The 20856-nt window shown below is 42.1% G+C and overlaps 1 pseudogene; it reads left to right on the top strand.

Moving 5' to 3' along the window:
• Positions 1-1629: 1629 nt before the first annotated feature.
• Positions 1630-20856, top strand: part of LOC106605496 (centrosomal protein of 162 kDa-like) — a 43124-nt pseudogene continuing 23897 nt past the window's right edge.

Below are 20856 nucleotides of genomic sequence, written 5' to 3' on the forward strand. Positions count from 1 at the left end.
AAATAGTTAGTCAACGTCAGACGCCGATGTAAAATGCTGTTTTCATATATAAATATGAACTTTATTGAACAAAAGAATGCATGCATTGTGTAACATGATGTCCTAGGTGTGTCATCTGATGAAGTTTGTAAAAGGTTAGTGCTGCATTTAGCTGTTTTTTGGTTATTTGTGATGCATGTGTTTGGTCGGAAAATGGCTATGTTGCTGCTTTTTACGATGGACTCCTCTAACATAATCTAATGATTTGCTTTTCCTGTTAAACCTTTTTGAAATCGGACGACGTGGGTCGATTCAGGAGAGGTGTATCTATAAAACGAAAAATTTTTTATTTTATTTATTTTTTGCCAAATTATTACATTTTGTTATGCTAATGGCGATATGATTTTTCGCTGGATTTTGATCCCGCTGACGGGATGAGACGCTGAAGAGGTTTTAAGTCTATGGAAGGGGGTGAGAACCATGAGCCTCCTAGGTTTTGCATTGAAGTCAATGTATCCAGAGGAGGACAGAAACTACCTGTCCTCCGGCTACACCATGGTGCTACCCTACAGAGTGCTGTTGAGGCTACTGTAGTGTTTTAATCAATTATTTGGTGACGTGAATATATTTAGTATAGTTTTATCTAAAAAGGATTACTTTTTTAATGTTTCACTGTTTTTATTTTTATGAAATTCACTAAGGACGGCGATCCTCCCCTTCTTCCTCTGAGGAGTCTCCACTGCTCTGTGCTCAACCAAGCCTGACACCACCCCGAGAGGGAAGTTTTGGTGGTGTTGTTCCTACTGGGGCTTTTGCAGTGTAATACCAGGTCCTTTGACATATACCACTTAAGTTTCTGTTCATCGTTTAAAATGAACACTTCTCTATTCACCACTTTCTCCACTCACCCTGAGAGTAATTGTCTTTCCTCAACATAGCTTAGAAAATCGTCTTAGTGTGGCATGAGTTTATCTGTAGTGCAAAGAGAGAGAGAGAGAGAGAGAATTAAAATGGACAGAGAGAGCTAAAGATATAAAAATGACTCTATGAACAGCTCATAGAGGATGAGAAATAGCATGTTTACTGAAATGAATAAGGATAGCAGGAGATACAACCATGAGTAATGGTTTTAGTGTGAGACCACATGTCCATATGACTGTTTTAATGTCCCAGTACACAATATGTAGTGTAATAGTCTACTCAGGTCTATGGATTGCCATCATTATCTCAGTACAGATCTTTGACCATTATCCAAACAGTTAAAACATTGGCACAACTCTACATTTAACATATTTCTGTATTTTACTAATAGACCACATTTGAGTTGTTTCCCAGTAAAGAAAAAAATGCTATCCTACTTTTATAGCTATTACACAATACAAGAAAGACTGTAATTTGATAAATTGTAGAATGAGGGAGAAACAGACTTCTTTCTTCTGCAACCCTCTCTCTCTCTCTCTCTCCTCCAAAGCTCCCTACACTCCTACAGTCTCCAGACCTGAAAAAGCAAGCCTCTACTTCGACTCATTCATCTTGAGCTCTGCTTTGTTGCCACAGGGAGGACACCAATTTTGCAGGTGTACTTTTCCTTCAGGCCAAATTCAGATTTGATTTGATACTCCCACTGAGAATGTTATGGCGCTCCTGAAAATGGCCATGGGTAAATAAGGCCAGTGTGGCCAGATAATTTATAGGGGCTTCTGTCAATACAAACTGTTGAGGTGTTGATGGGGCTATGTGTGTGTGTGTGTGTGTGTGTGTGTGTGTGTGTGTGTGTGTGTGTGTGTGTGTGTGTGTGTGTGTGTGCCTGTGTTCCTGTGTGCTCCTATAAATGCATTATGAATTACATTAATTTGTGAGATGTAAGTGTACACACCATGAACACACCCGACAGAATTAATCACACACACACACACACACACACACACACGAGACAGATCAGTGATGTCCTACATATTATACTCTTCTCTCATCGTCCTTGTGCCTCTGTCTCCCTTTTTGTTCTCTCTAAATGAGAATTAAATCAAGTCAGATTAAAGGCAGCGCTTGGAGGAGCACATGGCTCTGATGTGTCTGTCCATGCTTAACAGGAGACAGGTTTTTCTCTTTCTGCACTATCTGCCTGGGCGGATGGGGGGAGTCCGTCTGACTCCGAGCAGCTCTTTGACAGAATTCTAAAGCGGCAGAGTGAACAGATGTCTCCCAATGATTAATGTGCCTCTCTTCTTCTCCTCTGAAGAGCTGCATGCCTGTGCATCTCTTACCCTTCTCTCTCTCTCTATCTCCTCCTTCTTATAGTCACTCTGCAAAGCTAGTTTGTTCACTTACTTCTCTCTCTTTCTCTGCCCCCCTCTTGCTCTCGGTCTTTCCCCAAGTTCATCCTTCATATAACTCTTATGCCTCTCTTTCTCTTAATCTTGTCTCACAGATATGAGGCCTATCAGAGGTGGGGTTATAGGGCCATGGAGTGATATAAATGTTTTTTTAATGGACTAAATAATGGGTTAGAGTCTTGGAGAGTTAGGAGATGTGTGGTAGGATGATATGAGGTGAGAGAATAATATGGGCTGAGATGGCTGTGGATAGTCATGTAGGGTGGGACTGCTTTGTTGAATAGAAATACACTGGGATGATGGTATGTCAGCTCTGCATACATTTCCATAGGAAGGTGCAAATGAGGAAGTTTAATGACATAATGGTGAGCGAGCTATCACAAAACTTCCAGAGAGAACAGCACTGGACTGCTTCATTTCATAGATGTAGTTACATGCATGTAGCGTGTTGGGGATATGGGTGTAGACAGGCTGTGAAGGACAGAGGATGGTTGAGGGCTCTTGGAATAACACTGGTTAGTGTGTACTGATGATTACACACAAAATCCAAGAAACAGAAACAAAAAGAGGTAAGTCAGGCACTTCTCTGCTCAGAAAATAGCAGTGCAGGTAGGTTTGGTGAGACTCATAGTGTAACCCTGACCCCTATTGTTTCTAGAGCAGACCTCCTAGTCATTGGATCGCCTTCTTTAAGACACTTCCCTTTTTCATCTCTCTCTTCACAAACCACATGAGAATTGGAGCATTACTCCAGCATGTTCCTTTTTTTATTGGAGCATTACTCCAGCATGTTCCTTTTTTTATTGGAGCATTACTCCAACATGTTCCTTTTTTTATTGGAGCATTACTCCAGCAGGTTCCTTTTTTTATTGGAGCATTACTCCAGCATGTTCCTTTTTTTATTGGAGCATTACTCCAGCATGTTCCTTTTTTTATCAGAACATTACTCCAACATGTTCCTTTTTTTATTGGAGCATTACTCCAACATGTTCCTTTTTTTATTGGAGCATTACTCCAGCATGTTCCTTTTTTTATCAGAACATTACTCCAACATGTTCCTTTTTTATTGGAGCATTACTCCAACATGTTCCTTTTTTTATTGGAGCATTACTCCAACATGTTCCTTTTTTTATTGGAGCATTACTCCAACATGTTCCTTTTTTTATTGGAGCATTACTCCAACATGTTCCTTTTTGTATTGGAGCGTTACTCCAACATGTTCCTTTTTTTAAGGGTTTCAGCCCAATTCAAATATTGTTATAATTTATGAGCGCAAAACACACATAGAGAGAGACACACAGAGAGATGCACACATTGTAGCCTATTCTATACTTTACGTCTCTCTCTTTCTCCCCTCAGTCTCAATCTCTCTAGCCATCTCTTTTGAGGCAGGCCTCTCGCAGCAGACCTTTGTCTCCCCCTGTAGGTCAGTCTGAGTATGAGAATGTCTGCTACACCATCTCCTGGGGTAAAGACCATTAAAACCCATACTGCTTGGTAATGAACACCAGCCTATGGTAAAGGGCTCGCATGAAATATTTACACTGCGGTTAATATTTTATATGGCAATTTTGTATTTAAATTGGATTTAATATTTCATATGAATACAGCGCTAAGTGGGGATGACTATTTTCTAAACATCCGTCCAGACATCCTACATATGGTTGCAGGAGTAAATAGAGGTATGACGGGCATACTGCACATGGACACAGGGGTGGAACACACACACACGGACATACATACACACACACACACACACACACTCACACGGACACACACACGCACACTCACACGGACACACACACACTGTGTAGGTGAGTGAATGTTTAGTTGCACAGTCCAATCCCTTTGAATGAAATGTGCCTATGGACACTGACAGATACATAGCACCATAAAACAAAGCTCAGCGGTTCCTGAAATATTAAATATTAAAACAGAGTTTTCCGCTCTGAGCTTTCTTCTGGCCCTGTAACCAACAGCAGGAGACAATTGCTAAATCCTTTGATGAGATTCCAAAGACAGTTTTCTTGGAAAATGTACACATGAGGGTGATTCTAGATATACAGTATAGACTGTAAAGATTAGTACAGATTTATCTGAAGAACAATGTTAGGAATTCAGAGATTGTCCTGTATTTGTGTGTGTGTGGCGATGGGGAGATGTGATGGAGTGTGTAATGTGAGGATCTCTCATCATTAATATGTGGGTTGTAGAGAACCGAGGAGCCTTGAACTAACTCACCTGATTCCCCTAGTCAAGGGCTTGATGATTAGTTGACTATTTGTTTCAGGAGTGCTAGCTGTGGAACAGGTCAAATATATGGAACAGCTGGGGGTAGATGCTTGAGAACCCCTGCAGTACAGTGCAGGGGCAGGGGACGCCTGCCCTGTAGATATACAGTAGGTAGGTGTGAGGGCCCGGCCGTGTCTCTCCTACGTTGTGACCCTCTGTCATTACAAGGCTGGAGGGAGATCTCTCCATCTACTTATCACACTGGATCATCAGCCAGTCCTTTGTGTTTTCCTATAACCATCTTCTTCACAGTGATAGCAGTAGGCAGACATTATGCGGTGTGCCCAGAGAGAAAATGATGAAGAGAATCCGCCAGGCTTGAGTGTTCTCTGCCAAAGTGGATGGGCAGAGAGAGCTAATCAATCATGGCTCGTTCAGTTAGAACGAGGATGAAGGAGGTGACGTCTGGAGGGACCGTTAGCCATCTCACTCTGACGAGGCTCACTCCTCTACAGCTCTATGTACATTACAATGTGCCTTCATTTACATTTAACTAGATTCCATGATATTCTGTTTAAACACATCCTGGAGAGTTTGGTTCTGGTATTTTGCTGATTTGTTCTCTCTCATACTATGATAGGAGAGCAGATACAGAACTCCCATATAGACACTGTAATCATGATTGCATAACAACAGTCATTAGATAATTTATCATTGCAACAATGATATGATGGCTGCTATCAATTTATCCTCTATGGGCTAGGCGGGACGAATTCGTCCCACCTACGTAACAGCCACTTGAAGCCTGTGGCGCGATTTTCAAAACCTTAAAAATCCTATTACTTCAATTTCTCAAACATATGACTATTTTACAGCTATTTAAAGACAAGACTCTCGTTAATCTAACCACACTGTCCGATTTCAAAAAGGCTTTACAACGAAAGCAAAACATTAGATTATGTCAGCAGAGTACCAAGCCAGAAATAATCAGACACCCATTTTTAAAGCTAGCATATAATGTCACCAAAACCCAGAAGACAGCTAAATGCAGCACTCACCTTTGATGATCTTCATCAGATGACAACCCTAGGACATTATGTTATACAATACATGCATGTTTTGTTCAATCAAGTTCATATTTATATCAAAAAACAGCTTTTTACATTAGCATGTGACGTTCAGAACTAGCATACCCCCCGCAAACTTCCGGGGAATTCGCTAACATTTTACTAAATTACTCACGATAAACGTTCACAAAAAGCATAACAATTATTTTAAGAATTATAGATACAGACCTCCTCTATGCACTCGATATGTCCGATTTTAAAATAGCTTTTTGGTGAAAGCATATTTTGCAATATTCTAAGTACATAGCCCAGCCATCACGGGCTAGCTATTTAGACACCCGGCAAGTTTAGCACTCACCAATATCAGCTTTACTATTATAAAAGTTTCATTACCTTTTGTTGTCTTCGTCAGAATGCACTCCCAGGACTGCTACTTCAATAACAAATGTTGGTTTGGTCCAAAATAATCCATCGTTATATCCGAATAGCGGCGTTATGTTCGTGCGTCCCAGACACTATCTGAAATGGTAAATCAGAGTCGCGCGCATGGCGCAATTCGTGACAAAAAAAATCTAAATATTCCATTACCGTACTTCGAAGCATGTCAACCGCTGTTTAAAATCAATTTTTATGCCATTTTTCTCGTAGAAAAGCGATAATATTCCGACCGGGAATGTCCATTTAGCTAAACTGAGGAAAGTAAACAAAGCTTTCGGTCGACGCGGGCACGAGCCTGAGTCTCACAGTACTGTAACCAGCCACTACCCAAACGCGCTACTTTTTTTCAGCCAGAGCCTGCAAAGCCACGATTCAGCTTTTTGCCGCCTTCTGAGACCCTATGGCAGCCGTAGGAAGTGTCACGGGACAGCTAAGATCCTCACTCTTCAATAAACAGAGACAAGAAGAACGACACCTTGTCAGACAGGCCACTTCCTGCCTGAAACCTTGTCAGGTTTTTGCCTGCCAAATGAGTTCTGTTATACTCACAGACACCATTCAAACAGTTTTAGAAACTTTAGGATGTTTTCTATCCATGTGTAATAAGTATATGCATATTCTAGTTACTGGGTAGGAGTGGTAACCAGATTAAATCGGGTACGTTTTTTATCCAGCCGTGTCAATACTGCCCCCTATCCTAAACAGGTTAAGAGGGTTTTGGTTTGTTAGAAAACACAAAGGTGTGCTTGCATACCTTTGTGGGAGCGGTAGAAAGGAAATCCAATCTGCATCCCTCTTTCTGGGATAACCCATGCAAAGTCTCTCCCTCTCCCTCTCGCTCTTTGCTCATAGGCAATTCTCACACTATTATTGTCTGGCCAACCTGGGGAAGTAACCCAAAGCCATCTCATTAATCCAATGTGCTCTGACCAGGGACAATCGTGCAGGATTGAGGCATTGCAATCTCTCAAACAGCAAAGTTCTGGGGAACCTAATAGATTCTCTGTGTATTTTAATTCCATAAGTCAAAAACAGGAAGTGGGGGTACAGAAAAAAAGACACTAGTCCCTTACAACGCCTCACACCCTCCACTTCCCCTGCTCTAAAGAATCAACAGATTATGTATGGATATGAATCAGAATGAATATGGGTGGGGGCCATAGGGTGGCATGGGAGGGCAGTAGAAACGGTTGTCCAGTTAGTAGTGTGAGTCAGAGATAGAGAGAGCGATCCCAATGTCACCCAGTGACAGGAGAGAACAGCGTCTTCATTAGGGCGGTGAGTTGTCCTCGCATTTACATCAGAACCAGGGCAGACAAGAAGAGAGGAGAGCAGCCTCAATAGCATGCTAACCAGCATTCCCCTCCTAATCACTCACTCAGTTCTCATAGTCAGACAGGTCCGGCGATCGTACTAATGGCACTTGGGATGTCTATGTCTCTGCATTAAACATTCATTTAACTGACCAGGGGGAGAGTGATGAGCGTCACACACTCGTTCGCATGTTTGCTTTCCCCTAATTACTGGTCTGTTCTCTTCTTACCCCTCCCTCTCTGTATTTATCAAGGTTGTAATGCAGCAGAGATGGCATGGCTGACGAGCGGGCTGAGAGAGAAGGACATGCCATGCGTCTCTGATTGTCTCCGGTGTTGCTAAGGTCATGTGTTATTACATTGTTACCATAATATCATTTCTAATGTGACTCCCGGCCCCAGCTTCTATAGTGAGACTTATCTTTCAGGGCCACTTGATATTTCCACTCACGTCTATAGCCAAAGAGCAATATTATGACCTGATTCAAGTGCTGAAGCTTGAGTACCGTCCTGTAAATCTGTCATCTGAACTTCACAGGGCGTTTTGCATGCAACCATGTCACTTAAGAATTAATATGTCCCTTTAATAGGGAGAAAAATAACATAGATTACACGCTATATAACTCTATTATACTAAATAAAACACTCCTAAGACTCTTTAGTTCTCTCCTCCTCAGAGTCCTCATATCGAGCACTGAGTAATCTCATTTACATGCAGAGACAGTCTCCCCATCCCCAAAACCTTGCAATTCAAAGGCCCTAGCTGCACTTAGCAATTTTAATTAAAAGTTATTTAATCCAATCGGGACGTAATCACCTCAAATTAAGCTCTGCTTTTCTTTGTCTGAAATTGTCTTTGTCTCTGTTGGGTTGAGCAGTGAGAATACTTTGCCTCAGGAGAAGTATGTGTCAGTGAATAGTGGTGGGAGGGGAGGTGGTCCTGCCTTGCACTCAGAAGACCTGTGTGTTAAGCATGGAAATGTCACTGAAACTAGAACAGGGAACGTGAAGGTTAGCATTTGCTATGGAATGACACATGTCATCCTGAAGCACAACACCTGGTATCCTTGTATCCTTGACAAAAGCTGATGAATACGATGTGTGTGTGTGTGTGTGTGCGTGCGTGCGTGCGTGTGTGCATGTATGAGGGTGTATGAGTGTGTGTGACTGAGAGAGAGAGTGTGTGAGAGAGAAAGGACAGTGAGGAGAGGAGGAAGGTGAGAACAGAGTTTAAATGGATCTGTCCTGACCTCTAAGGGAGAAAGGACAGTGAGGAGAGGAGGAAGGTGAGAACAGAGTTTAAATGGATCTGTCCTGACCTCTAAGGGAGTCTATTAGATTACCACTGATCTCTCATGGTGACAGCCCACAGATTCACAACTTTGGAGGACACACAGAGAAGTATTCATAGCTCAACACTGCCCTCCAATGGAGTGAACTAAGATCAAATACTTGGAAACATAGTAGGCCTTTTTTCCCCACTGACAATTAGGCTGGACTGCAATTTAGTCATCACTTTTCATTTATGATGCCAAGGGAGGCCTATGTATTTATTGTTACAATAGGCCTACCAGAGATTTAATTTAAAAAGTTCAACTCTATCCGTTAGTGCCTTGTTTCCAGGACAAATTTAATTCAGAATAGTCATCAAGTCTGTTTGTTGCTTCAACATGCCTGTATCAATGAGTTGCGATTCGTTGCTTTGGTTAATTGTTTGGCCAGTGTCTGTTTCGCCTTTGGTTCTTAAAGATTCAGACATGTTCTTAGATGTCACTGTTTAAATGAATGTTGTTTGCTGTTCATATTGTAGCGACCTTAATCCAACACCTAGCAACCTCATCAAGAGATTCAGACCTCTTGCCGTAATGGTTAAGATGTTGGCTTGACAGTTGTTGGACTAGGGTTCATGTCCCAGTTTGGGCTACCTCTAAATTTGCAAGTGAGGCCATCAGAGAGGTGTGTACATGTGATGTGAGAGACTTGGTATAGAGAAGTGTGGGGACACGCTTTCCCGAGGGAAAGGGGGTAATGTAGCGACCTTAACCCAACACCTAGCAACCTCGTCAAGGGGTTTGGACCTCATGGTGTAACGGTTAAGGTGTTGCATTGACAGTCGCTGGACCTGGGTTTTAGTCCTGATTCACTACATTGGTGTCAGAGGTGGGATGGAGCCAGTGAGGTCATCATAGAGGTGTGTATACTTGAGAGACTTGATATAGAGAGAAATAGTAATGGGGTCTTTTTGTAGGCACTAACTCTGCCATGGTTCGTTGCATAGCCGCGGGAAGAAGTTTGTGGGTGGGGGTGCTGCAATTTGCCTGCGATGAAAATGTCTATATCTGTCCGCTAATACAGGACTAGTAAAGGCCCAGTGCAGTACTTTTGTGAATTGTTTTTAACTAAACGTATTTGAGTGTTTACCAGCATTTGTAACTTGAGTCTGATAATTATCTGTATAAAACAGTTAATCTGATAATATTTCTGGAATAGAAAAATACTTGTTTGATATGTAATTTAGTTTCTTGAAATACTTAATTCTATGTGAGAACATAATGGTCTATTTGTTCCTTTCCCAAACTCTCATCCAGAGCAACTTACAGTAATGAGTGCATCAATGTTCATAGGTTTTCATACTGGTCCCCCATGGGAATTGAACCCACAACCCTAGCATTGCAAGGGCCATGCTGTACCAAGTGAGCCACCATCATAAATTACTTGCTGTCCCAATATACTAAATTACTGTATTGTGCATTGTTTTTCTTCATGGTGATGTAAAGTCCACAGGTACAAACCTAGATGACCAGCCTATGTACTGTACAATGTACAAAACTATTGAGTCCTGCAAGATACTTTTCTTAATTATACAACTAACCTTTCTTAATTATACAACTACCTTTTTTGCCAAAGCAGAGATTCTGTAAAAAGGTTTTGGCCCATTCTACATGCGTCTATATTGGTTCGCTAATACAAGCAAAGGCCCAGTGCACAACTTTGGTAAAAAAAAAAAATAATAAACAAATTCGAAAAAAAATTATTGTATTAGTTTTATTCTTCTGGTTTTTCAGGGGGTGCTACAGCACCCTCAGCAACCTATACTTCCCACGGCTATGGTTCGTTGGACAAAGCCTATGGGGAAAATGAATGGCGTTTTCGAAGGGTTTTTGGATAAAGGCTAAAAATAAGGTCTGTCGTAAACACAGGCTTAGAAGATTTTATGTTTTGAAGAATTTATGTAATGATAAACAACACAAAGCACATAAAGGATTCATAATTCATAAAGGTCATGTTAACTGACTGCTATTATCTCATAGAACAAAACTTAAGCCTGTGTTAACCTCAGACCTTATTTTTTCAGTTTATTCTTAAACTCTATTAATTCCCAATTTCATTTTTCACATAGGGATGGCTGAACGAAAAACAGAGGTAACTTATTTCCCGGGTTTTAGGACTACAAGCTGGCAAGCTCTATAGAGAAGCGTGGGGACACGCTCTCCTGAAGAGAGGGGATAATGTGGCGAGCAATCTTAACCCAACACCAAGCAATCTCATCAAGGGGTTCAGACCTCTTGGGGTAACGGTTAAGTAGTTTCATTGACAGTCGCTGGACCCAGGTTTGACAGTCCAGGTCTGGGCTACCCCCCAAATCCGCTATAATGTTTTGAGTGTTATTAAGTACATTTTAGGAGTTTAACCAGGTGGAAGAATTGGCAGCGACCAAACAAACTGCCGCCCAAAATTTACTGCAGCCATACCGGAAGTAAAATATTAAAAAAATAGCCAAGAGACTGTAAAATAGCCATGCATCCAAAAGACTAGCCTACAAAATAAACAACAACAATGTGGGTTTTAACCAATGATGTGTATAAACCGTGGATGACTGACAGGGGGCGCTGTATTGAAGCCACTGGGCAGCGCTCTTGGCACTCCTCCTCAGTCATCCACGGTTTATGCTCCTCAACTGAATCTCCTCAACGGAATCTCACTCAATTAATTAATGCGACTACAAGACCGAATCCCAGAGCACCTAACAAATCAGCGCTATTGGACATTATTCTAACGAAGACCCCTCACAAATACACATCGACTGGGATATTCTGTAATGATGTCAGTGATCACTGTGCAAAGCGGCTGGATTAACAAGAAGTTAAGCTTTTAAACGATGTAAGACACTTGTATTTTCATGAATGTTTAATATTACAAATGTTGTATTTTGAATTTCGCGCTCTGCAATTTCACCGGATGTTGTTGAGGTGGGGCGCTAGCGGCACGCCTAGCCCAAAGTTAACAAGCACTTCATATCTGCTGGTTCAGTCTTTGATAATGGTAGGGCCCAGGCTTCTAATGTAAGCTCTGTTACAGTCAACTATGATATAGGCCCTCGTGAACCATTTTAGCTTTGATCCTGTTTCTTATGCTGAGGTCTATAAAGCACTAAAGGCAATAGACAATAAAAAGTCTGCAGGTCCAGACAACCTGGACCCCTACCTCTTAAAGATAGCAGATGTATTATTACTTTACATGTGGCTCACATTTTCAACTTGAGTTGGATGACAAGTTGTCCTTTAAAGTTCATGTGGATAATCTTGTGACAAAGATTGTAATTCAATTGTAATTGGGTTTTTATTTTCATAATAAGGCTTGCTTCCCGCATATGGCTAGAAAGAAGCTTGTTGAGGCCACTTTTCTCTTTGTAATTGATTATGGTGACTTGTTGTATATGCATGCAACCTCGTCAGTTTTACAGAGACTGGACTCTGTTAATCATGCATCCTTGCGCTTTATTACAAATACCAAGTTACTCACCTACCATTGCACATTGTACCAAATGGTAGGTTGGACCTCACTTTATATGCGCAGAGAGATACATTTGTATGTGTTCATCTACAAAGCCCTTTTGGGCAAACTCTCTCTTTACCTTTGTAGTCTGGTCTCCTTCACCACCCGCAGTTACCATGCCCGGTCTGCTAGGTGGTTGCTACTTAAAGTCCCCAAGACATTCACAGTATTAGGCAAGACTTCCTTCTCTTCTTGTGCACCAGACGCATGGAATAATCTACAATCCATGCTTCATCTAGATATGTTAGTGCCACTGAATGAATTTAAAATATTGATGGGAGACTCTTACGGAGGAGTGTAAATGTTTTTTTTAGGTTGGATAATGTTGTGGAATTGTATTTTTGTATGTTTTAATTCTGTCATGCATTGATTGTTGCTGCCTTCTTGGCCGGGTCCCCCTTGAAAAAGAGACCCTGGGTCTCAATGGGCTTTTCCTGGTTGAATAAAGGTTAAATAAAATACAAAATATTGAATTGTTTTACTTGGGAAGCTATAGAAATGCATGTATTAATGTCTACCGTCGTTCTTGTCATGTTTATTCTATTACAGACACCTTAATGCATACTTTTACATTATAATATATGAGCTTCAAATAAATAAAATATAAATTATATTTACAGTACCAGTCAAAGGTTTGGACAAACCTACTCATTCAAGGGTTTTTCTTAATTTGTACTATTTTCTATTATGTACAATAATAGTGAAGACATCAAAACTATGAAATAACACATATGGAATCATGTAGTAACCAAAAAAGTGTTAAACAAACCAAATATATTTGAGATTCTTAAAAGTAGCCACCCTTTGCCTTGATGACAGCTTTGCACACTCTTGGCATTCTCTCAACCAGCTTCATGAGGTAGTCACCTGAAATGCATTTCAATTAACAGGTGTGCCTTGTTAAAAGTTAACTTGTGGAATTTATTTCCTTCTTAATGCATTTGAGACAATCAGTTAGGGGTGGTATACAGAAGATAGCCCTATTTGGTAAAAGACCAAGTCCATATTATGGCAAGAACAGCTCAAATAAGCTAAGAGAAACAACAGTCCATCATTACTTTAAGACATGAAGATCAGTCAATCCGGATAATTTTAAGAAAACAAATGCAGTCGCAAAAACCATCATACGCTATGATGAAACTGGCTGTCATAAGGACCGCCACAGGAAAGGAAGACCCAGAGTTACCTCTGCTGCAGAGGATAAGTTCATTAGAGTTACCAGCCTCAGAAATTGCAGCCAAAATACAATGCTTCACAGAGATCAAGTAACAGACACAACATCAACTGTTCAGAGGAGACTGCGTGAATCAGGCCTTCATGGTCGAATTGCTGCAAAGAAACCATGAATAAAGGACACTAATAATAAGAAGTGACTTGCTTGGGCCAAGAAACACGAGCAATGGACATTGGACCAGGGGAAATCTGTCCTTTGGTCTGATGAGTCCAAATCTGAGATTTTTGGATCCAACCGCCATGTCTTTGTGAGACACAAAGTAGGTGAACGGATGGTGTGGGGGTGCTTTGCTGGTGACACTGTCAGTGATTTATTTAGAATTCAAGGCACACTTAACCAGCATGGCTACCACAACATTCTGCAGCGATACACCATCCCATCTGGTTTGCGCATAGTGGGACTATCATTTGTTTTCAACAGGACAATGACCCAACACACCTCCAGGCTGTGTAAGGGCTATTTGACCAAGAAGGAGAGTGATGGAGTGCTGTATCAGAGGACCTGGCCTCCACAATCACCCGACCTCAACCAAATTGAGATGGTTTGAGATGAATTGGACCGCAGAATGAAGAAAAAGCAGCCAACAAGTGCTCAGGGTATGTGGGAACTCCTTCAAGACTGTTGGAAAAGCATTCCAGGTGAAGCTAGTTCAGAGAATGCCAAGAGTGTGCAAAGCTGTCATCAAGGCAAAGGGTGACTACTTTGAAGAATCACTTTTTGGGTTACTACATGATTCCATATGTGTTATTTCATAGTTTTTATGTCTTCACTATTATTCTACAATGTAGAAAATAGTAAAAATAAAGAAAAACCCTTGAAAGAGTAGGTGTCCAAACTTTTGACTGGTACTGTATATATATATATATATATATATATATATATATATATATATATAGTAACATTCCTTAATAATGTTACTGCCCCAACTACACCAAAAAATACTTAAATACATTTAATTTTGTCCTTGACATATTTAATTGAAATACTGTAGAATTCCATTCATTCCTGTGGAGGAGGGTTTCCTGCTATGGAGGGAGTGCCAATATGGCCAACCGGTTGGCTTCAAAGCTTCTCAATGGCCAATACATAGAATCATCAATTCAGGGTTTTTAATACTTTATTGGTTGAAACTTCAATGTCTGCGTTTGAATGTGTTGCTCATCTATCCTTCAGGAGGAAAACACTCAGAGATTGACACAGACAGGAAATATGACATAGCCTTCTCACGCTAAATAATAATAATGACTTTTCTGATACGTGAATGAATTATGAATGGACGGATTTTAAAAGGGAAATAGATATACGAGCAATCATAAGCAGAAGGATAACGGTGATTGGTCCGTTATCCGGTGATTGGTTCCGTTATCGTGTCTCTGAATAGCCAACCAATGGGCTTAGAGGTCTCGCCCGTTTGTTGTCGCGGGAACTTTATGGAGCTATGACCACAAAACGCTTGTTAGCTGCTACTGTAGCTAACGTTTGCAAACCACCAGCCATGCATGTGTAGCTAGTTACATGCATCACACTGATTGAATATTTTGGTGGAGTTCAAATATGTTTGCAAATCCGATAGATAGCTAGAAGACACCCTGGCCAGCTATAGCTCGGTGGCTAACTAAAGCCAGCTAGCTAGCTAGGTGGCTAACGCTAAAGTCAGTTAGCCAATCAGCTTAGCTAGCTAGTTACCATGCTAGCTAGCTACAACCAAATCTTTTTAATAACTGCTACAGCTGTCAAGGATAGCTACCTAGCGAAATACACTAGCTAAATAAGTAAGCTCGACAACATTGTGAAAAGCTACGTCCACATTGGTTGCTTAGGTAACTGGCTAGTTAGGAAGTTAAAGGGGCGCTTGAGTCTTGTTGGATCGCAAACGTTTCACTATTGTTATTCTGCCATTGTTTCGGCAAGATACAGGTAGCTACCCTAGCTACTTACATGTAGCTAGCTACTTACCTATCTTTGACTGGAATCATGGCTTGTCGACTGACGAAAGATGAGCTTGAACAATTTGAGCAGTTTTTGAAAGAGATGAGTTTAACGTCACTGCAGACACGATAGTAGCACTAAGTCTGCAATTCTGGGTGTTCATAGCTATAGCTGAAGTTACTCACTAATTACTCTGCCCTTCTTTATATCCACACCAAAGATACTGATAACCAGCCTTTTCATCTGTGTCCATACTACTATGTATTCACTCAACCAACTAGCTAGATGGATACTTTAACCTAATCACCATTGAATTGTATTTAGTCTGTCTCAGATGACTCGGTGGATTTGGGTGGCAGTGCTAAGCGCTCCAGTGTTTTGGACAGCCTGGGCAGAGCCTCTCAAAAACCACCACCAAAGAAGACATCAGCTGTCCCTGTGCGGTGGTGGCAGGAGGAGGAGGACAGCGAAGAGACACCTGGCAGAGGTAATCAAAGCCAGGGATGTGTAGGTTGATGCGCTTCAGTTCAGTTAGGATTCTTTCTCTCTGTGTGTGTCTGCGCTTGTCATTTTGGTTTATTCTCCGTTTATGTGTCTTTGTTCTTGTGTGTTTCATGACATGCTGTCAGGTTATAATATCTTTAGAGGGACACTGTGACTCTGTGCTGATTTCTCATCTGTTCTGTTATTCCTGGAACATCTGTTGCATTTAATTTCACCATCATAACATGTCCATCATAACCTGTTCCCTGCTGCTACTCCCCTGATAATTATGGTTTGACTCCTTTCATGAGTTCATCTTTGATTGGTTTACATCAGTTGGCTCTTCATTACGCATTTATATATCAGTCTTGTTCTCTAGCTGTCTGCCCCCACCTTCTTCTCTCCTTTCTCTTCGATCTCCTCTTTCCTTCCACCTGTCCCCAGCAGAGGCTGCCAAATGCAGATTCACTAAACCCCAAAAGCCCCAGCAGCAGGCTGTGGTGAAAACTCAGGAGGATGAGAGTGAGAGCAGCCCAATGAAAAGCACCCCTCAGGGTATAGGCATCACTACTGTAACCCCTAGTTCCTTAGGGCCACCAAATGGCACATTGTCTCCCCATCATTGGTGTAAGTACAGTGACATGCTGCCAACCTTCACTTTCTCTCATTAGCTTTCGCCCTGCCCTCTGCCCTCTCCTTTGATATATTTGTGTTGTTTTTTTTGCCTTAGATCTTCTCTTCCTCCAAGCTAACCCTTAAATATTTCTAGCTCATATTTAGTAGTTCTCTCCTTTTGCCCACCTAACCATGCATGTACTCTTTGAGGGTGTCCCTTTCCCTGAGATCCTTTTATTTGTGTGTACAGAGCATGATTCCTTTCTCATCTTTATCTTCCTACTTCATGCTGCTCATTGGTTAGCTGTCACAGTGGAAGCCCCCACTAGGCCCACCCCCAAACCTCGCAGCAAAGCTCTGGATAGGCTCAGTCAGCTGGACAAGATCCATGGAACCAATCAGGATGCTTCTTCTCACATTGCTGCGGGGCCGGGAAATAACAGCCCAGAACACGACTCCTCCCACTCTGCCAGGCAGTTACCCCTCCCACGAATGAGAGCAACCATAATGCATCAGGAGAGAGGAGTCCTGAGGGGAGTGCCTCTGTCCGTGACACACCACTGGACAGTCACAGCAGTGATAGTGACTCACAGGGTCTTGAAGATGGTAAAGTCGTAGTAGCTAGACTAGAGACAAATCCCCAAAACCCTGGTAGACTAGTAGTTAGACTACTATGGTATAATGATATTAGCTACAGACAGATCCAAACCTGATAGACTAGAAAGACTGTACAGTTGTGGCCAAAAGTTTTGAGAATGACACATTCATTTTCACAAAGTCTGCTGCCTCAGTTTGTATGATGGCAATTTGCATATACTCCAGAATGTTATGAAGAGTGATCAGATGAATTGCAATTAATTGCAAAGTCCCTCTTTGCCATGCAAATGAACTGAATCCCTCCCAAAAATTCCACTGCATTTCAGCCCTGCCACAAAAGGACCAGCTGACATCATGTCAGTGATTCTCTCATTAACACAGGTGTGAGTGTTGACGAGGACAAGGCTGGAGATCACTCTGTCATGCTGATTGAGTTCGAATAACAGACTGGAAGCTTCAAAAGGAGGGTGGTGCTTGGAATCATTGTTCTTCCTCTGTCAATCATGGTTACCTGCAAGGAAACACGTGCCGTCATTGCATTGCACAAAAAGGGCTTCACAGGCAAGGATATTGCTGCCAGTAAGATTGCACCTAAAACAACCATTTATTGGATCATCAAGAACTTCAAGGAGAGCTGTTCAATTGTTGTGAAGAAGGCTTCAGGGTGCCCAAGAAACTACAGCAAGCGCCAGGACGGTCTCCTAAAGTTGATTCAGCTGCGGGATCGGGGGACCACCAGTACAGAGCTTGCTCAGGAATGGCAGCAGGCAGGTGTGAGTGCATCTGCACGCACAGTGAGGCAAAGACTTTTGGAGGATGGCCTGGTGTCAAGAAGGGCAGCAAAGAAGCCACTTCTCTCCAGGAAAAACATCAGGGACAGACTGATATTCTGCAAAAGGTACAGGGATTGGACTGCTGAGGACTGGTTTAAAGTCATTTTCTCTGAATCCCCTTTCCGATTGTTTGGGGCATCCGGAAAAAAACTTGTCCGGAGAAGACAAGGTGAGCGCTACCATCAGTCCTGTGTCATGCCAACAGTAAAGCATCCTGAGACCATTCATGTGTGGGGTTGCTTCTCAGCCAAGGGAGTGGGCTGACTCACAATTTTGCCTAAGAACACAGCCATGAATAAAGAATGGTACCAACACATCCTCCGAGAGCAACTTCTCCCAACCATCCAGGAACAGTTTAACGAACAATGCCTTTTCCAGCATGATGGAGCACCTTGCCATTGGGCAAAAGTGATAAGTAAGTGGCTCGGAACAAAACATTGATATTTTGGGTCCATGGCCAGGAAACTCCCCAGACCTTAATCCCATTGAGAACTTGTGGTCAATCCTCAAGAGGCGGGTGGACAAACAAAAACACACAAATTCTGACAAACTCCAAGCATTGATTATGCAAGAATGGGCTGCCATCAGTCAGGATGTGGCCCAGAAGTTAATTGACAGCATGCTAGGGTGGATTGCAGAGGTCTTGAAAAAGAAGGGTCAACACTGCAAATATTGACTCTTTGCATCAACTTCACGTAATTGTCAAAAGCCTTTGACACTTATGAAATGCTTGTAATTATACTTCAGTATTCCATAGTAACATCTGACAAAAATATCTAAAGACACTGAAGCAGCAAACTTTGTGACACAAATATAAATTTTAATTCTCAAAACTTTTGGCCACGACTGTGGTCTCGTGTTGCCACACTTCCCAGACCTGTATCCACATTACAAAGGTGGAAATCAAGGTTTTTATGACTGAAACCATGATGAACCATGATTTTAGTGAAACCTGGATTTAAAACATACTGTTTACTGTCTTTGTCTCCTTGTCACTTCATTTCATATTTATTTTTATTTTCCTCTGCTAATGGAGCGGTGTAAATAAGCAGTGACCATAAAAGCATAGCATTGGAAAAAATAAAGAACTTTCTGGATCTCAAGGGCAGTTGTTATGGTTACTGGTGCTACATCTGGTCATGTTCTTTCACCGCCAGACAGTTCAGTGTGTCAATGCGAGCTGTGATTCTGTGCTTCTAGCAAACTATCTTGCCATTAGTTTTAGCACTTTATTTAGGAAAAACATTTTCACTAGTAAAATTACTCCCAACTGCTTTTACTAGTCTAACTCTGGAGAGGCTAAAATATTAGCTCTTTTTTTACTGTAACCAGTGCTTATTTTCCATTCTGTAAATATCACAATGATCATTCAGTGCTGAAATGGAAAAGTTAGGCTTTGCCATGGTGAGACTAACTTAGGTAAAAAATGGTCTACCTTTTTATCTTGACATCTATTCGTATTGCAAGACCATTTGAATATTTATGAGGATATGGAGCTTTTCTACAGTACCCTCCCTCCAGTAGACTGACAGCAAGTGGTAGTGCAGCTGAGATCAAGTGAGCTCTACTGCTCTGTCTTCTCTCTTCTGTGTGTACTGTTCCCCTTTTAAATGGACCGTATGGCCTTTGAGGGTCTCTGCAGGCCTGTATACCCCAGGAAGTCAATCTCTTGTGAATGATAAAACACAGAGCTAATTAGCTTCATTACCATAGCGGGGTTTCAAACACGGTCTGGAATATTGACAGCTTGGTGTCCGCATGGATGGACTCCTTTTTAGCTCTTTTAAAAAATCTCATTACATCAAGTCCTGTGCTGAGCTGTCTGACCACAGTAAGGCCTATACAACAACCACAGGTCCTCTTTCGATTCAGGAAGTAGCCTGAAGCAAGAGCAATTTCTGTTTCCTGTAATTACCTGAATTGAACGGTCCAATATTTATTTTTCTCCAGGATTGCTGGGATCTGAGAAGACGTTCCGTAAGTTTCTGAGAAGATCCTAGCCCATCCAGGAGGATGAAGAGGAGCTGCAGCATCAGGGAGTAGAGAGGTTCAGAGGAGGAGGAGGGGGCAGAGCCTGCCATCTTCAGCAGAGACAGTCTGGAGTCTGAGGGTGTCTGCTCTGGTGAGATGGATAGATACTCTATATGATCTAGCTCAATCCATTGCTAACCTGACATCAGGGTAGTGACATGAAAGCAGCTGTACGTGCCAGATGTAAACTATTTTACTTCAAACTCTTTGAAAATAGCAATGGTTGAAACATGTATGTCTGTGATTGTGTCTACCCAGACTCTGTGATGGCGTCCAGACCAGGTCAGAACGCTGCAGTGGGTCTTGGTCTGGGCATGGACAGCATGGAGGAGGAATAGAAGAAGGCCCGCTTCTTTGCCCACCTGGAGGGAGGTGCATCCTCCACCATAGACTACTCCAGAGTCAACAAAGATCTGGATTCCACCAGCGACTCCACCACAGCTACCACCCTCAGGTATCTATGACACTCCCCGGAGCTAAGGGGGGTGTTGTCTCTACACAATGGTCTCAGGTCGGTTTTGCGTTTCCACTTTCGAGTGGTTAAGGTTAGGACCTTGTGAAGACAAGCTGATCCTAGATCTCTTACTAGGGGCATCTTCATTCCGGAGCATGACACTCCGAGTCGCCCCAGGCCTAGCTGTAGCTGCCTTTTGAAGCCACTGCTGGGGTTGTCCCAAGGAGACCCTCAGTGTTGCAGGCAGTGGCTGGGTAGTGGCTGGGTAAGGTCATTACTATCACTCCCAGCGTGTGATCTGTGAATGACACTTGTTCTGCAGTTTCTCCAGGAAAGCAGTGGCGGCTGTGGCGGCGGTCGATCAGAGAGAGGAGGAAGCTATGGAGTCTGACAGACTCTCCCCAGGTAGGACAGATGATGCAATTATAGAATTAGGAATTATAATAATCATTTAATAGGATGTCTATGCTCACACTACTCCA

This window comes from Salmo salar, chromosome ssa05 (assembly GCF_905237065.1).
Source record: "Salmo salar chromosome ssa05, Ssal_v3.1, whole genome shotgun sequence".
In the NCBI taxonomy this organism is placed as follows: domain Eukaryota; kingdom Metazoa; phylum Chordata; class Actinopteri; order Salmoniformes; family Salmonidae; genus Salmo; species Salmo salar.